The following is a 17,936-nucleotide window of genomic DNA, read 5'->3' on the forward strand; positions in this document are numbered from 1 at the left end:
ACTAAGATGTACCGTGACTTGAGACAACACTATTCGTGACTTGAGACAGAACTATTGGTGGCCCACAGCTCCTGCTATTCCATTCATCGAGTGACTAAGTATGGAAATTGTCAACAAGTAAAGTATGAGCACCAGCGACCCAGCGGGGTGTTTCAGAGGATGCCCATTCCCGAGTGGAAGTGGGATAGGATTACCATGGATTTTGTCATGGGTCTTCCTCAGACCCTTGGCAAGTTTGATTCTATTTGGGTGATAGTGGATCGATTGACTAAGTCCGGTCATTTTGTTCCGGTTGAGGTTTCTTATACCGCGGAGAAGTTAGCCAAGATGTATATTCGCGACATTGTGAGATTGCATGGGATTCCTATTTCTGTTGTATCTGATCAGGGTACTATCTTCACTTCCCGATTTTGGAGAGCATTTCATGATGAGTTGGGTACCCGATTGGACTTTAGTACAGCTTTCCACCCCCAGACCGATGGCCAGTCTGAGCGGACCATTCAGTGCTCGAGGACATGTTGAGAGCACGTGTTATTGGTTTTGGTGGTCATTGGGATCAGCAGCTGCCCTTGGTGGAGTTTGTATACAACAACTGCTATCATTCGAGTATTGGTATGGCGCCTTTTGAGGCCTTATATGGTAGGAGGTGTAGATCTCCGATTGGTTGGTTCGATGGGTTTGAGGCTCGACTTGGGAGCACAGATCTATTGATAGAGTCCCTTGATAAAGTGAGAGTTATTCAGGCCATACTTATGGCGGCCCGGCAGAAGATGTATGCAGACCGAAAGGCTCGGGATTTGAAGTTTACTATTGGTGATTAGGTTCTATTGAAGGTTTCACCCTTGAAGGGTGTTATGAGGTTTAGTAAGAAGGGAAAATCGAGCCCTAGATACATTGGCCCGTTTGAGATCGTGGATTGTATAGGTGATGTAGCTTATGAGTTGGCATTACCACCAGGCTTGGCGGGAGTCCATTCGGTCTTTCATGTTTCAATGCTGAAGAAATACCACGCCGATAGTACCTACATTGTCCGTTGGGATTCTATATTGCTTGATGAGAATTTGAATTATGAGGAGGACCCTATCGCGATCCTGGATAGGCAGGTTTGAAAGTTGACGTCCAAAGAGATTGCTTCTGTGAAGGTGCAATGGAAGCACCGCCCTGTAGAAGAGGCTACTTGGGAGACTGAGTCTGATATGCGTAACCGATATCCCCAGTTGCTCACTGATTCAGGTATTTCCCTACTTTCCTTCTTTACTTGCTCGAGGACGAGCAACGGTTCAATTGGTATCTGATGTAATGACCCGTTTGGTCGTTATGGCTCTGTTGGACCTTTCGCCACTTCCGAGCATTGATTGACTCACTTTTTACCTGAGGTTGACTTTTGGGCGAACAGGCCTTTCCCGGAGTTTCGTCAACTCCGAGAGGTCTGGATGATTGTTTCACGACCTAACTAGGGGCCATGACGGGTACCCGGAGCTGACGACCGAGCACTGCTCATAATGCTAGTCATCATGCTCAACCTCAACACATATACTCTCCAAGGTAATACATAAATGTACATAAGCCCTTGCGGCTGCAAAAATGACATACAAGAATATACACCAATAGATCCATAAGACGATAGCTACCCATGCATCTATATCTACAAGCCTCTACTAGAGTACTGTGACATAAGGACGGGACAGGACCCCGTCGCGCCCAAATATATACAAAAAATAATGTTTCAAAAATGGCACCTCCGGAATAGTGGAATGCTCCTGTAAATCTGCTGAGTAGCTCCTAGGAATCTGGGCCACCTCCCTGTCTACCGGTGGGCATGAACACATCGTCCAAAGAAAGGACATCAGTACGAAAACTATACTAAGTATGTAAGGCGTGAATAATAATAGCATAATCAAGAAATAAAGAAACATGAGGCGAAGATATAACCAACTTGACTTTTAAAAGAAAACACATATTATGCATATCACATATACCATCATCGTTAACCCGCGTCCGGGTAACCATCACACGCTGCCCACTAGTGGTGTCATGTCCGCCCATCAAGGCCCGGTGTAACCATAAGTCACCCGCCTTCGCTGTATCATGTCCGGCCATCTCGGCACGGTGTATCCATAGGTCGCCCGTATTCGCGGTGTCATGTCCGGCCATCTAGGCATGGTGTAATCTCATCATCATATACTTATCATAAGATATGCATAAGAACTCAAGTAAGAGCTACAACTTTATCGGGGTGACGTAAGGTCGAGAACCCCCGATTCCATTATGGAGTAGTCATGATTATGACGCCTCAAATTGAAGGAACAAGCATTATAAGCTGAGGCTATAAACAATGATTAGCATCAAGGAATCATGTCAAGGTCATTATCATCATTATAGCACCATATCATTATTACGGAACATATCTCGTGGAAAACTATTAATACTCTTTAGCTTTCATCTTTTGGAATGTAAGAAGGTCATGGAAGATACTGGAAAGAAATCACCATATATATATAAGAATCATGCCTTGGAAAAGAAGGGACTAGCCTCACATACCTTTGTATCTGTTCAACTCAATCGTCTAATTGTGTGCCTCTCAAGCTTGCGATTCTACCTTCAAGGTATAATCTCCGGACCTTGAATAAACTCCGGACCTATTAGCTGTACCTCTCCTACTTCAAACCATCCAATTGGGGATCTACACTTTCGTCCATATAGAGCTTCATACGGGGCCATCTGAATACTGGAATGATAGCTGTTGGTGTATGTGAACTCAATAAGAGGCAAGTGATCATCCCAGCTACCCCCGAAATCTAGCATACATGCCCGTAACATGTGTTCCAAGGTCTAAAGAGTGTGTTCAGCTTGTCCATCAGTTTGTGGATGAAGCGCTGTACTAAGCCTTACCTGAGTACCCAAACCTTTTTGAAAAGACTTCCAAAATTTAGCAGTAAATTGTGCTCCTCTGTCTGTGATAATAGATATCGGGACACCATGAAGTCGTACGATCTCTTTAAGATATAACCTTACATAATCTTCTGCCGAATATGTAGTTTTGACTTGAAGGAAATGAGCTGATTTCTTTAGTTTGTCAACAATCACACATATGGAGTCATACTTACGCCGGGAACGAGGTAACCCTACAATGAAATCTATGTTGATCACTTCCCATTTCCAGGATGGAATTTCCATGGCTTGTAACAATCCTCCTGGCGTTTGATTCTCAATTTTCACTTGTTGGCAATTTGGACATTGGGCTCCAAATTCGGCTATGTCTTTCTTCATTCCATCCCACCAATATATTAGCTTAAGATGGTGATACACATTGTCGCTCTTGGGTGAATAGAATACCGAGAGTAATGAGCTTCTTCTAGAATACGATGACGTAGCCTTGCAACATCTGGAACACATAGCCTGTCTCGGTATCTAATAACTCCATTTGTAGAAACTTGAAATGGAGACTTCTCTTTCTCAAGAAGTGTATCTCTAGAATGAATTAATTGAAGGTCTTCATATTGGCGCTCTCTTACCGCCATATCGAAGGATGAAACAGCTGGGTTATGAATACCAATTCCTGCATTGCCTGAATCAATTAGACGAACTCCGAGACTGGCTAGCTGGTGGAGCTCATGGATTAATTCTTTCTTCTCCGGAGGAACCTCACATAGAATACCCATTGATTTGCGGCTAAGTGCATCAGCCACTACATTCGCCTTCCCAGGATGATATAAAATACTCGCATCATAATCCTATAATAATTCTAACCATCGCCTCTGTCGTAGATTTATGTCCTTCTGCTTGAAAATATATTGGAGACTCTTGTGATCTGTATAAATATCAACACAAACGCCATACAAATAGTGTCTCCATATCTTCAGTGAATGAATAACCACAGCCAATTCAAGATCATGGGTCGGATAATTCTTCTCATGTTTTCGCAGTTGCCTCGAAGCATAGGCAATGACTTTACAGTGTTGCATCAACACACAGCCTAACCCAACACCAGAGGCATCACAATACACAACATAACCCTCTAGCCCTTCTGGGAGTGTCAGGATTGGGGTTGAAGTTAATTTATCCTTCAATTCCTGGAAACTGGGTTCACAAGCATCGGTCCACTGGAATTTTGCCGATTTCTAGGTTAGCTTCATTAAGGGTGCTAAAATAGAAGAGAATTCTTCCACAAATATTCTATAATAGACTGCTAGTCCTAGGAAGCTACAGACCTCTGTAGGCGTTGTAGGCCTTAGCCAAGTATTCATAGCCTCAATTTTCTGAATATCAACTTGAATGCAGTCCGTTGAAATTATATGGCCCAGAAAAGTTATAGAATTCAGCCAAAACTCACATTTCGAAAATTTAGCATACAACTCACAAGCCCGAAGAATGCCAAGGACAACATGCAAATGGTCTGCATGCTCCGCCTCTGTCCGAGAGTATACTAGAATATCATCAATGAACACGATTACAAACAGATCTAAGAAAGGCCTGAATACGTTATTCATCAGATTCACAAACACTGCCCGAGCATTAGTTAACCCAAATGACATCACCCAAAATTCATAGTGACCATATCTTGGTCTGAAAGCTACTTTGGGAATATCCTCTTCTCTAACGCTCACTTGGTGATACCCCGATCTTAGATATATTTTGGAAAACCATTTGGCACCTTGTAATTGATCAAACAAATCATCGATTCTTGGAAGCGGATATTTATTCTTTATCGTCACCTTGTTCAACTGTCTATAATCAATGCACATCTGTAAGGAACCATTTTTATTTCACACAAATAGGACAGGTGCTCCCCACGGTGAAGAACTGGGCCTAATGAATCCCTTCTCGAGCAAATCTTTCAATTGTGCTTTTAGCTCTTTCAATTCTGCAGGAGCCATTCTGTAAGGATGAATAGATATAGGCTTGGTGTCCAGCAATATGTGAATAGCAAAATCCATCTCTTTTTCAGGAGGAATGTCACGACCCGACTAGGGGCCGCGATGGGTACCCGGGGCTAACCACCGAGCACCGCTCGTTCTATTGTTCATCTTACTTATTTAATGCTCTTTTATCAATTTTATACTCAAAGCATAAGAAAATCATCTTTCATTTGAAAACATAAATACTTTTATATGCATAAGCCTTTTGGCCATCAAAATAATACATATACATAGTAGCAATCTCATGAGACCATCTAACTCACACTGCGTATCTACGAGGCTCTAATGGAATGCTAGACATATGGACGGGACAAGACCCCTTCATGCCCAAAAGTACATATACATGAGAATACACAAAAGAATAATCAAGCACCTCCGGGACAAAGGAGTTCTTTCGAATCAGCCGACAGCTACTACGAATATGGATCAAGCTCACCTCCCTGCCTACCTGTGGGCATGAACACAACGTCTAAAGAAAACGGACGTCAATACGAACATTGTACTGAGTATGAGAGGAATAAACAATGAAATGAGAAAATGATATAAAGGAAATGTCAATATGGAACATTTGTATCTGACAATCAAGTATAAAGGAAACAATGCATGCTGACTTACTCATAATCATCATCATGTCATGTATGCATAAATATATATAAGCTGCCCGTCCATATAGGTACGGTGTGATAATGTATAAGCTGCCCGTCCATATCGGATCGGTGTGATAATCATAACATTAGCCTGCGTCCAGGCCTCCCGCGTCCGGGGTATCATCTCATGCCGCCCACTAGTGGTGTCTGCCCACGCCATCTAGCTGTGGTGTATACGCAGCCCACGAGGACGAATGTTGTTAAAGGGAGGAAGAATGTTATACCTCGGAAAAATTCATGTCATTGCACAGTGAATAGATTAATGCAGGGAAAGGAGTATAGGATGTTTCTACAAGTAAGAAGTAGTTCTTAATGGTTCTCATTAAGATTCCAAAGACGTTTGAGGCAAGAGAAGAAAGTTTATTAGGAAAGGCGAAGTATACGTTGTGTTTCGGAAAGGATTTACAAAGTACCGAGTTCATTTTGACTTAATAATGTCTTAAAGAAGAGTTATAACGCCCCTTAGATTGTTGATGAAGTGTTAAATAAGTGTTAAGAAGGTTCTATAAGGATTGGAGGCAAAACGGGTCGACGAGGACAAGCTTCGGAAAATTGTGGATTGTACGGTTCACTATACGGACCGTATAAAAGATACGGCCCGTATATATGACTGTATAACCTGCCCAGAATTGGGGTCTCCACTGGAACCAATGTACGGTAACACATACGGCCCATATAAGTGATACAGACCGTATGTGTGTCAGTATAACTAGGTCGGGACAGATTTTTAACTTTTATAAAAGAGGAACCCAAGTACATATTTCATTTCCCATTTTCTCTCCACACTTCATCTACAAGAATCCAAGAGAAATTAAGGATCAACTTCATCAAACCAAGAGAATCAAGAGAATCAAGTGCAAAAAGCTCTCTAGGGTTGCTTGGAGTCAAGAAAACTTTGTGGATTGAAGCTAGGGTTTTTCTTTAAGTGAAGTGTTTTCCTCCAAAGTCTATCCTACACTATCAAAGGTAAGTTTTATGACCAATTCATGTTATTTGGAGTATTAAGGGGTTGAAAGGCTAGGATTAGGGAAGGAAATAGAAAATGGGTCACAAATATGAGAATAGTGGCATTTGTGAGTAATAGATTAATATGAATCATGATTCTTTATATGTTACGAGTATGGTTATGTTATAAATGATATTAAGAGAATGGAAGAAACATTATATAAGCATGAATGTAATGTTGTATTATGACCATGGTTATGGAGGCCCTTGAAATAGAAGTAGGAGAATTGAATAATGTGTGGTTGAGGAATATTGTTGATTATGATATGATAAATGTTATTATTTACCTTTGGGAGTTATTTTATGATATGGAGAAAGTTGTATAAAGTATAAACAAAGGAAATGCTGCCCAATTTTCCCTAGCCTTAGTGAGCATGCTTAAGCTATCGATTATCTAATGTTAGCACGAATTCTCTTGAAGGAACGTGAATATTAGAGGGGAACGTTCAAGTGATAAAGTAGCTAAACGAAAAGGTATGTAAGGCTAGTCCCTTCTTTTCTAAGGCATGAATCTTATGACATAACTTTCCTGATCCTCCATGACCTTCTTACCTTCCGGAAATTATGAACCTGTGATTATAAAGAGCTTCACATGAGATGAAGGAAAGAGATACGCTACGAGTATGATATGATGTTTCTACCAAGCTAATGTTTCTAACTACGATTCTTTGATGTTGTTCATTGTGTTAAACTCACCTTATAATGCTAGTTCCTTCAAGGTGAGGCAGAATGCTTATGAGTCCTCCATAATGGAATCACGGGTTCACGACCTTATGTCACCCCGATAGAGTATAGTTGTCTTTGAGCTCTTATTCATGCTCCATGATAAGTCTATGATGATGAGATTACACCGCGCCTATATGGCCAGGCAGACACCGCTAAGGCGCGTAGCATATACACCATGTCTAGAGGGCATGGGCAGACACCCCTAGTGGGTGGCATGAGATGTTTACCCCGGACACGGGCTAATGATGATCACACCGTACCTATATGTTCGGGCAGCTTATATATGCATACATGATATGATGATGTTTATGAAGTAAGTTAGCATGCATTATTCAGTCTTAAGTGACAATTAGTTACATGTTGTTCCTCACTTGATGTTTCCTTATTTCATCGATGTACTATTATTGTTTATGCTTTACTTACTTAGTACAATGTTCGTACTGACGTTCTATATTTTTGGACGTTGTGTTCATGCCCACAGGTAGACAGGGAGACGGTGCGGATTCGTAGGAGCTTATCAACAGATTCACAGGAGCACTCCATTATTACGGAGGTGCTACTCATGATTACATTCTTTTGTGTATATATATTTTGGGCACGACGGGGTCCTGTCCCGTCCTTATGTCTAGTACTCTAGTAGAGGCTCGTAGATACATACGTGTGGGTTGTTGAAGTCCCACGACGATCACATTGTATTTTTGTATATCATTTTTGTAGCCGTGAGGGCTTATGTATATAGATATGGGTTGCTTTGGAGATTATATATGTTCAGGTTGAGTATGATGAATAGTCTAATGAGTGGTGCGCGGTAGTCAGCTCTGGGTACCCATCATGGCCCCTAGTTGGGTCATGACATATTCTAGGAGATATACCACTCTCAAGTTGGACCAAAAATCCTGTCCAAAATTCTGTCAAGTTTTCCCAAAGTTCCGACAAACTTAAATTCTGTAATTCGCTTGTTCTCCAATCCTTCCGTAACTTATTAAATGAACTTAAACCCTCATATATCCTAGAGGATTACTCTAGTATCCAAAATTAGGACAACTAACACCTAACTAATCTCAACGTACAAAACTACGAGGTATAACATTAGGTGACAAATCATCTCCCTTTGTTTGAATACCCTCATCATCCTCAATTTGGTACCTACTAAACCTTATCTTCACTCCATTATGTAGGTATCTTGAACAAAAGGTCAAGCATTCTTCGGCAACATGTCACGACCCAAACAGAGGGCCATGACGGGCACTCGGAGCTAACACACTGAACACCTCTAAACATAATCTCATAAACTTTTCTGGGTGGACCATAAAGATATCTCATGGATATCATAATCTGTACGGACATATATCACAACATAACGGCATATCTCTATAAAACCTTCAATAAGTATGCCCATCGTCACCAGCCGACAAGGCTACTAAAATATAATACAACAATATGAACCGGTAGGGTTATGAAACGTCTAACTGTACACACATTTCTACGAGCCTCTACATAGAATACAAGTGACCATGAAGACCAATACCAATAGACTGCAGCTCCAAAATAAGTGGAGTGCTCCTGAGAATCCGCTAATAAAGCACCTACGGATCTGATCCATCTCCCTGCCTACCTGCGGGCATGAGCGAAGCGTCCACAAGAAGGGACGTCAGTACGAATAGTGCACTGAGTATGTAAGGCATGAATAACAACATAACCAAGAATAAAGAAGCATGAGATAAAGAGATAACCTGTATATCTGATTGCCTCATAAGGCGAAAACCATGGATGCTTAACTTTCAAAAGAAAACATTACTCATATACATATATAAAATAATCATTAGCCCGCGTCGGGGCCTCCCGCGTCCGGAGTAACCATCTCACGCCGCCCACTAGTGGTGCTACCTGGCCATATAGGCACGGTGTTACTATCATTATCCATAGCCGCCTACCGTAGTGGTGCTGCCCAGCCGTATAGGCATAGTGTTAACATCATACATCAAGTATGCATGAGAGCCCAACTAAAAGCTACGACTCTATCGGAGTTGCGTAAGGTCGGTAACCTCCTATTTACATTATGGAACAATCATCGTCGCTATATCTCACCTTGAAGGAACAATTATTATAAGGTGAGATCAACAATAATAATGAAATCAAGGAATTCATGAAATTACTCAATAATCTCATAATAGTAACAAAATCATAAGCTTCGGAATTTCTAGAATTAAAATCATCATCATCATGTTCATCATAGAAAACATCTCATAAGAAGCTTTTAAGAATCATGAACTTCTAACCTTTGGAAGTAAGAAGGTTAGGGAAACATGTATGGAATCACAACATAGGAATCATTCCTTTTGAAAGAAAGGGACTAGCCTTAACATACATTTTTTGTCACCTATTACTTAACGCTTATCCCTCCAAGCTCGTAAATCTACATTCAAGAGAATTCATATGACTGTTAGGCTTATCGTCATATGCTTATCTTATGTCTTCGAATTAATTCCTTTTAAAATCTTCCGAAGTTCGGGCAACATCTCCCCTATTTATACCCCTAGCCGGAAATCACAATACCAACAAAACTACAACAATAGCAATACTAATATCAACAACATCATCATCAAGACCAATATACTCCATAAAACATCCCACACGATGTTTTTCCTAATTTCTCAACCGACCATAACAATATCCACAATACCATAATCAAAGAATTATATTCAATTTAATCTCAAATTAATCCAAAATCTCCTTTCAAATTCATTCGATAGTCATCATCTTCACTTTAATACTTTGCAACTTCCCTACTATGGTTCTCTTCTTTTATAGGACTTGCTAAACCTTCAAATCAACTTAATCATGAGAAATAGGATGGAGAACATACCCTACACTAGAATAACTTCACCCCCACTCAACTTCTTTCAAGACCAAATTCATCACAATACGAAGTAGAGACAAGAACAATCCTTCTCCATGAATTAGCTTGGGGTTTTGGAGTTTGATTCTCTTTTATGATGGTATAGAATGTTTTGGAATGGTGGAGACACTTCAAGAACACTCTTATAAAGGAGAGATAAGTGTGGGAAATTCTAGAGAGGTGTGGAAATGTTAGGAGAGGTCTAGAGGGTTGTGGAGTTGAAGAAAAATGAATAAAATGAAGTGTAGAGGCCCTTTTATAGGAGCCAAACTCGAGTTGGGCTGGGTCACCACATAAGTAGGCTTTTAAGTGAGCTTTCTGGATTTTCCACCCAGGTCCGTATTACTCTGGCTATCCGTTTTAAAACGCCCATAACTCTCTACTCCGATGTCGTATTGACGAACCGTTTATTGCGTTGGAAAATAGACTCGACGAACTTTATTTTAGGCTCTTGAAACACCTCAAAACTCCTGATATACCCGGAGCCTCTAAAGTTGACCAAAAATCTACCCAAAATTTAGCCAACTTTTTCTAAATTTTCGACAAACTTATTTTCTTCGATTTGCTTGGTCCCGGAATCTTCCAAAACTCTCCATACATGATATTTATCATTAATCGTACTTGATAATGGTCATGTGTTTTTGTTCCAAGGTTGTCCTTCCCGGTTATGACTTACGAGATCGTAATTCATCTTTTACTTCATTGTTACGTACTTCCGATGACTTGTACCTTCCAAAACTTCATGGGACGTCTCCGATACTCCATTAATACGGTGAAATGCGTAGCATGCTAATGCTCTGAAATTTCGAGGTGTAACACAACAAACCCCTCCGCTATTGAATCTTCTGGATTAGATTGATTACGAACAAATCCCTTATACTTACACATGTTTCTCTCAGTTGGATACATGCAACGAAGATGATATGGACCCCCAAACTTAACTTCATCTACCAAATTGGTGGGAAAATTTTCCATTATGTCAAAAAACGTTTGAGGAAAAATCTTTTCAGGCTCACATTCTATTTCTTTGATTTCAGCTTGCATTGCCTCGAGATCTGTTAGCCTTATAACCTTACTACATATCGCTTTAAAGAAGTTCCCTAACCTAATCGAGGCTAACGAAACATTGTTGGGCAACACTTTCTGAACCGCAACCTGGAGCAAGTAATGCAAAATAAAATGAGCATTATGGCTCTTGTACCCAGATATTTTCATCTCTTCCACTTGCACATGTCGTGATATGTTTGAGGCACACCCTTTTGGTAATTTGGCATTTTTTAAAACGGTGCAAAACAACTTTTTTTCTTCTGGTTTCATGAAGAAACAAGCTTTAGCCAAAGAAACTTTTCCATTTATTTTCTTTTATTGGTTGAAGCTCCTTCCGTATCCCCATTTCTTGCAAGTCATAGCGAGAATTAACGTGATCCTTTGACTTTCCAGATAGATCCAATAAAGTCTCAAGCAAACTATCACATATATTTTTCTCAATATGCATCACATCTAGATTATGCCTCAACTTATTATGCACCCAATATGGTAATTCGAAAAAGATAGATCTTTTCTCCCATGGTCCCTCGTTGTTTCGAGGTCTTTTCTTTTGGCCCTTTCAAAAATATTACTGAAATCACGCAACTTTTCAAACACTTCTATGCCTATCAAGGGTATGGGTGTGGGTTATGATCCTCCTTACCATCAAAAGATTTTTTGTCTCTTCGAAATGGATGATCATGAGGAAAAAATGCCCGATGAACTAAGTAACACATCTTACGACTATGTTTAAGATATTGAGAGCATGTGTTATAGTTACAAGATGGGCATGCCAATCTCCCCTTGGTGCTCCATCCCGAAAGCATTGCTAGTGCTGGAAAATCACTAACTATCCACAATAAGGCTGCACGCATTTGAAATGTCTGGTTTGTATGAGCATCATATGTTTCTACCCCAAATTCCTATAGTTCCTTCAATTCAGCAATAAATGGTTGTAGGTACACATCTATATCCTTTCCTGGAGAGGATAGACCTAGAATGATCAATGACAAGATTATGTACCCTGGCTTCATACAAATCCTTGGTGAAAAATTATAATTCATCAACATAACAGGCCATGTGCTGTGGGAAATGCTCATAGTTCAGAACGGATTCAAACCATCACTTGAAAGACCCAATCTAACATTACGAGGATCTGCCGAGAGGTTTGGATGCAAGGAATTAAAATCCTTCCAAGCTTCTTCAACAGCAGGATGTCTTATAATCCCATCTTTAGGTCGTTCAGTAGCATGCCATCTCATTGCAATAGCTATTTCAGAGCACTTACATATACTTTGAAGCCTAGGCTTCAAAAGGAAGTACCTTAAAACTTTCGCAGGAATTTTAGAGCTTGCATTAGACAAGCCAACACCAACATTTTTCCATCTAGAAGATCCACATACGGAGCAATTATCTCCCTTCGTATTGTCATTCCAAAACAGCATGCAATCGTTAGGGCATGCATGTATTTTATTATAACCAAGACCCAAATCTTTTATTACGTTTTTAGCCTTATGGAAAGACTCAGGTAGTTGAGCGAAGGAAAATGCCACTTTTATCAAGTCCAACATATCTGAAAAGGACACATTACTCAACCCATGCAGGCATTTAAGCAAGTGTAACCGAATGGAGAAACTTAGCTTGGTGAATTTATCACACCCAAGATAACTCTTGTTTCTCTTCCCCCAATAATTTAAAAAATCTCTTTTTCATCTTTAGATAGGCCCTCTCTCACTCCTTCATGCCCTGAGTCACCCTCTACATTTCTAAATCTATCATGAAGCAGTCCATCAATAGCATCCTGCATGTTAGAATCTTCATCATTATTCCTTGGAAGTGGTGTACTCCTTGAGGAAAATCCTTCCCCGTGATATATATATTTGTTGTATCCATCTACAAATCCATTCACAACCAAGTGACACTCCACCACATTTCTATAATACCAATAACGATTATTGCACTTTTTGCAAGGGCATAATATTTCATTTTCTTTAGAATTTCGTCCAAACGCCTTATCAAGGAAATCATTCACTCCACTCATATACTCATTGGTGCTTCTTCTAAGGCTTATCCAACTTTTATCTATATTATCCATTGAAATGCTATGTGACACAAGAAAATAAAAAAGAAAAGACTTATGGTAAACTGGGATAAATAAAAGGCAATAATGTTCAAATAAACAATCGTGTCTCAATATGTACATGGAAATCATGCAGTTTAAAATTTATAGCAAGCACAAAAAGTTAAAATATATTTTTACTAAAATTATAAAAAGATGAAATTAGAGCATCCAATAACCAAACTTAGCAGAAAGCATCCAGCAAATAATTATAATTTAACCCGGCTCTTTTTTTCTTTTCTCAGAAAGCATCTAATAGATTGTTTAACCTAACTTAGCAGACAACCTCTGCTTAAAACGTCATAATGTAGCAGCTACTCTTTTAAAAAATGTAAAAGACTAGAATAATTTCATAGTTTTGTTTAATATAATAAACTAACATCAAAGTTAAAGGACTGCACTCCTAAATAAAATACACATTCAGCTATTACATTCAGGTTCATATATATATATATATATATATATATATATATATATATATATATATATATATATATATATATATATATATATATATGTATGTATATAGAACTTAGTAAATAACTGAGAGACTACACAAATAACATCACTGCTCACTTTTTTCATAAGTGATTCCAATAGAATTGTGAAATTGTATTCAGTTATAGTTTAAAAATGCACCGAATAAAAAAAGAACTAAAATAAAAATTAGCACAAGCAATCATATGAAAACCTTAAAAGAAAAAAAGTTTTCTTTTTTCTGTTAGCCAATACCATTGAATTTTTTTTACTTCATCAACAAGAAATCGATAGGTCAAGCAATTATAAGACAATATATATATATATATATATATATATATATATATATGCTTATTTTCATATTGCAGTTGACTTATTATAAATTTTAGGATGTACAATTGCAATAATCTGCAGTATATGAACTTTTTTATTTGGAAGAGAACACAACATTTCATAAACTTTTTTCCTACATCTTCCACTTGCCTATACCTAAAGAGATTTCTTCATTTACTATTTGACTTGACGAAACTTTTCGTTTGGATTTAATAACATGAATATCGTTCCATAATAAGGCTCAAGCTTAATGACTAGCTCAAAGAATCTGTCACAAGGTGGTGCATTATTCCACTAACTGAAACCAACAAATTTTTCCTCTGTAACTATATTAACAAAGCTGAGCAGCAATATTCTGGCTTTTAACTAAATCTTTTCAAGCATTCAAAAGCACCAAAATAAAAAGGGAAAAAACCATGCCAAGAAAAAGTGACTATAAACACTCCATATTTTATAGCCACTTCAATTGTAATTTTTAGTCACTTCCGATATTGTCAATTAGAGTTAACATTGTCTACAGAAACTCCAAAAAGAAACAAGTTTAGATCCACACTACCCAACTTAACAGCTCAGACAACTGGAATCCAACATTAGGTCAATAAAATGCACCGAACAAGAGTGAAATTGCAGAGGAACTGTTTAACACACAGATATGTGTATGCCAATTTGAAAGCTAGTAAACATGAAAATTCTTAATGAGTATTGTTTTCACCTCGACAAAAACATTCCAGAACCAAGGCGTTGATATCATATTTGTATAGCAAAATAGTTTATTTAAAGTTTGCAATAAAAACAAACTAGAAGCAGAAAAATTTAACCTAAAAAAAACATCACATCAAACAATTCCATGACTGAATAAGGACAGTAAAGATTGAATCTTTAAGTTATTCTAAATAAACCATTTGAAGTCATGATGTTCTAACCCAATCCACACATACACAATTCTTGAAAATGGCTAAGATATATTTTTATAAGGAAAACCAGAAACTTAAAAGACCCAACATTAAGAAAACTCCCTTACCAATTCTTGGCAACTTCAGAGGGAGAAATCTTAAAAGCCATGTGAAGAAGATAGAGAAATGAGACAAGGACAAATGAACATTGTTTTTGTCTGTCAAAAGGAACTAAGAAAATGAAGGATATTTGATTTTAACATTAATTTAAGGTTTGAGAATTTCGTATAAGGCATGAGATGACCCCAACCCCCCGCATGAGTAAGATTTGTTGGTATATTCAACTCAAAAGCATGCCAAAATTTCCATTTGTTCATATATCAGATAATTACATACTCCACACCGTACAAAATTTCAGATTTTTCTTTTAACAACAAAAATTGGGGAAGAAAGTGAAATTGTAGAATCAAGCAAAGCAAAGACCCAACCAAAATGCTTAAAAATTATCTCAAACCAACTTTGATAAAGGACCCAATTGAATAATTTGTTAAAGACCACCAAAGGAGTTCTAAAATGTTTCATGCAACAGTTTTTTTAGCCTATATAGCAGTTTTCTGAACATAGATTATATCTAATACACTACCCACACCTCAAAGATTAAAGAAAATAGGAGAGATTACAGAAGAAACCACAAAAAAATTAGAAAAAAAAATTACAAGTTCTTCAGCCAACGATTTCTCAACAAAGTCTTCTTAGATTTCTTAGACAACCACTTCTTTGACCCATTCAGTAGCTTCACCCCTAGAATTTAATTAAACAAACAATAATATAAATAAACAGAGAAGGTGAAGAGTTACCTCATCAAAGAAGAGGAGTGAGAGAGGACGGTGGCAAAGTGAGGGTTTTGATGAAGAAAAGGAATTCGGTTTATATGATAAGAAAAAACATGTGTTTTGTTTTATGTCATATAAATCTATGAAGTACAAGCAAAAACAAAATAAAGACAAAAGGCATTTAGGGGGTTTAACAAAAATTAGAGGGGGGAATGTGTAGAGGGAATCAAAACTGTCCCAATAGATAAAAAAATTCATGACGTGTTGCCACAGATAACATTAATAGCAATGGTTAATATAAATGTTCCAATAGGTGTACCTACAGCAACGGTTTTTTTTACATTGGCAACAGTTTGATTAGTAAACCGTATTGGCAGCACCAAAACATTTTGGCAACGGTTGGAACCGTTGCAATATACTGTCTATAGTAATGGTTGACAAACTGTTGCGAATAATACCATTACTGTAGGCTCAATTTTTGGTAGTGAGAGTATATATATGTCAACTCCTTCCTTCCCAAATCACAGCAGATACACCTCAGGTTTCAGTATATAGAGTAATGGCAACAAGCCTACATAATCAGCAATCATGTCAACCTAAGTAATATCCAACTAGATGTCATGTCCGAAGATCTAACCATGCTTTCTCCCATCAATTCTACTACATATACAATTAACTAATAAAAGTCTAACTCAAGTAAACCATAACTTACCTCAAATGCAGAACTGGGACAAATGCAAGCTACTCCACTAGTGCATTCCCCTTTCACAATGCTTCAGAATGCTCAAATTCTAGAAATATAACGCTAAGTAAGTAATAGACTATCTACTCAAAATAAGAACAACAATTGGGGAAGAAGACCTAATTACTCCTACCATTTTCAAATGGGTGAAATCATCATTTATGGCGAATTTATCATAACGTCAATCCCAACAAACCTCCAATTTATAGGATTCTAATCAATTTAACCTTTTCAAAAAGGATTTTAGGCCAAAGTTCCCATTTTGGATGGATTCCTAAGTCTCAATGCACAATTTTCACCATAATTAATCAATTTCCCATCCTCGAAAGCGATAATCTATACTTCTAGACAATGTAAATAGTAGCAAAACCAACAATTCACAATTTATTTAAGTGTTCATTGATTCTAGGGTTCGAGGACTCCACCCATCATTAATGGACCTTAGAACTAACTATGGAAACTTAAAGAAGAAAATGAATGAGCATTATAAAGGTTAGGACTTACCCTCAAAGAAGAACCAACCCAAGCCTTAGGAAAATCTCCTCTTATTTTCTTTGGAAATGCTTTTGGTGTTATGTGACAAAAGACTCGAAATTTACAGTATAAAAAGTGGGTTTCTTCCTCCTGTCGACTGCTGTAGTGGTTACTAGTTTCACTGCAGCGAAAATTCCCACCGCTATGGCGGACCGCATTAAATGGCCAGACTCGCCATAGCGGCCCCCCTATGGTAGTCCAACCCCTGCTATGGCAGTCATCCACAAAAATCCAAAATCCCGCGATAGTGACCAGGGCCCCGTCGTGGCAAACTCGCTGCAGCAGTCGCATCAGAACTAGTATGCTCTGTTTTTTAACTAAGTGTTCACCCAAAATCCCAACATCAATCCAAGGCCCAACACACACGAACCAGACTTGCACACATATGTAAAAACATGCTACGGACTCACCCGCGGCCTCAGAAATCCCAACAGAGGTCTAATTTACTAAGTCAACCCCCCAACGGATTAAAAGAAGTTTTCAACCAAATGATTAAAATACAATCAAATGCCTTTGTTTTAGAATTCTGAATCTTAAGTTATCACTAGACTCACTCCTAGTCTTGAAAATGAGCCGGTAGGGGTAAAATGGTCAAAACGCACAAACGACCTAGCGGGTTGAGTTATATTGCTTGTTTCTTCCATTTTCATTAGTTTAGGCCGTAATACATGACATTTCACTTCCTTATGGCCCTAACTTAAATTATTGCATTTGGGTAGATACTCATAATTAATAATGATCCATTTCCACCTTATCTCACTACTAACTCCTTTTTTCTAATTA

At 38.3% G+C, this 17,936-nt stretch overlaps 1 long non-coding RNA gene across 1 annotated transcript; it reads right to left on the minus strand.

The window, feature by feature from the left end:
• Positions 1–8,582: 8,582 nt before the first annotated feature.
• Positions 8,583–16,025, minus strand: LOC132620861 (uncharacterized). The gene is made up of 2 exons (XR_009575292.1): positions 15,902–16,025; positions 8,583–8,912 (listed from the first exon to the last, which is right to left on the minus strand). It is a non-coding gene; the product is annotated as an uncharacterized LOC132620861 (long non-coding RNA).
• Positions 16,026–17,936: the final 1,911 nt, after the last annotated feature.

Source organism: Lycium barbarum, chromosome 2 (assembly GCF_019175385.1).
Source record: "Lycium barbarum isolate Lr01 chromosome 2, ASM1917538v2, whole genome shotgun sequence".
NCBI classification, from domain to species: Eukaryota; Viridiplantae; Streptophyta; class Magnoliopsida; order Solanales; family Solanaceae; genus Lycium; species Lycium barbarum.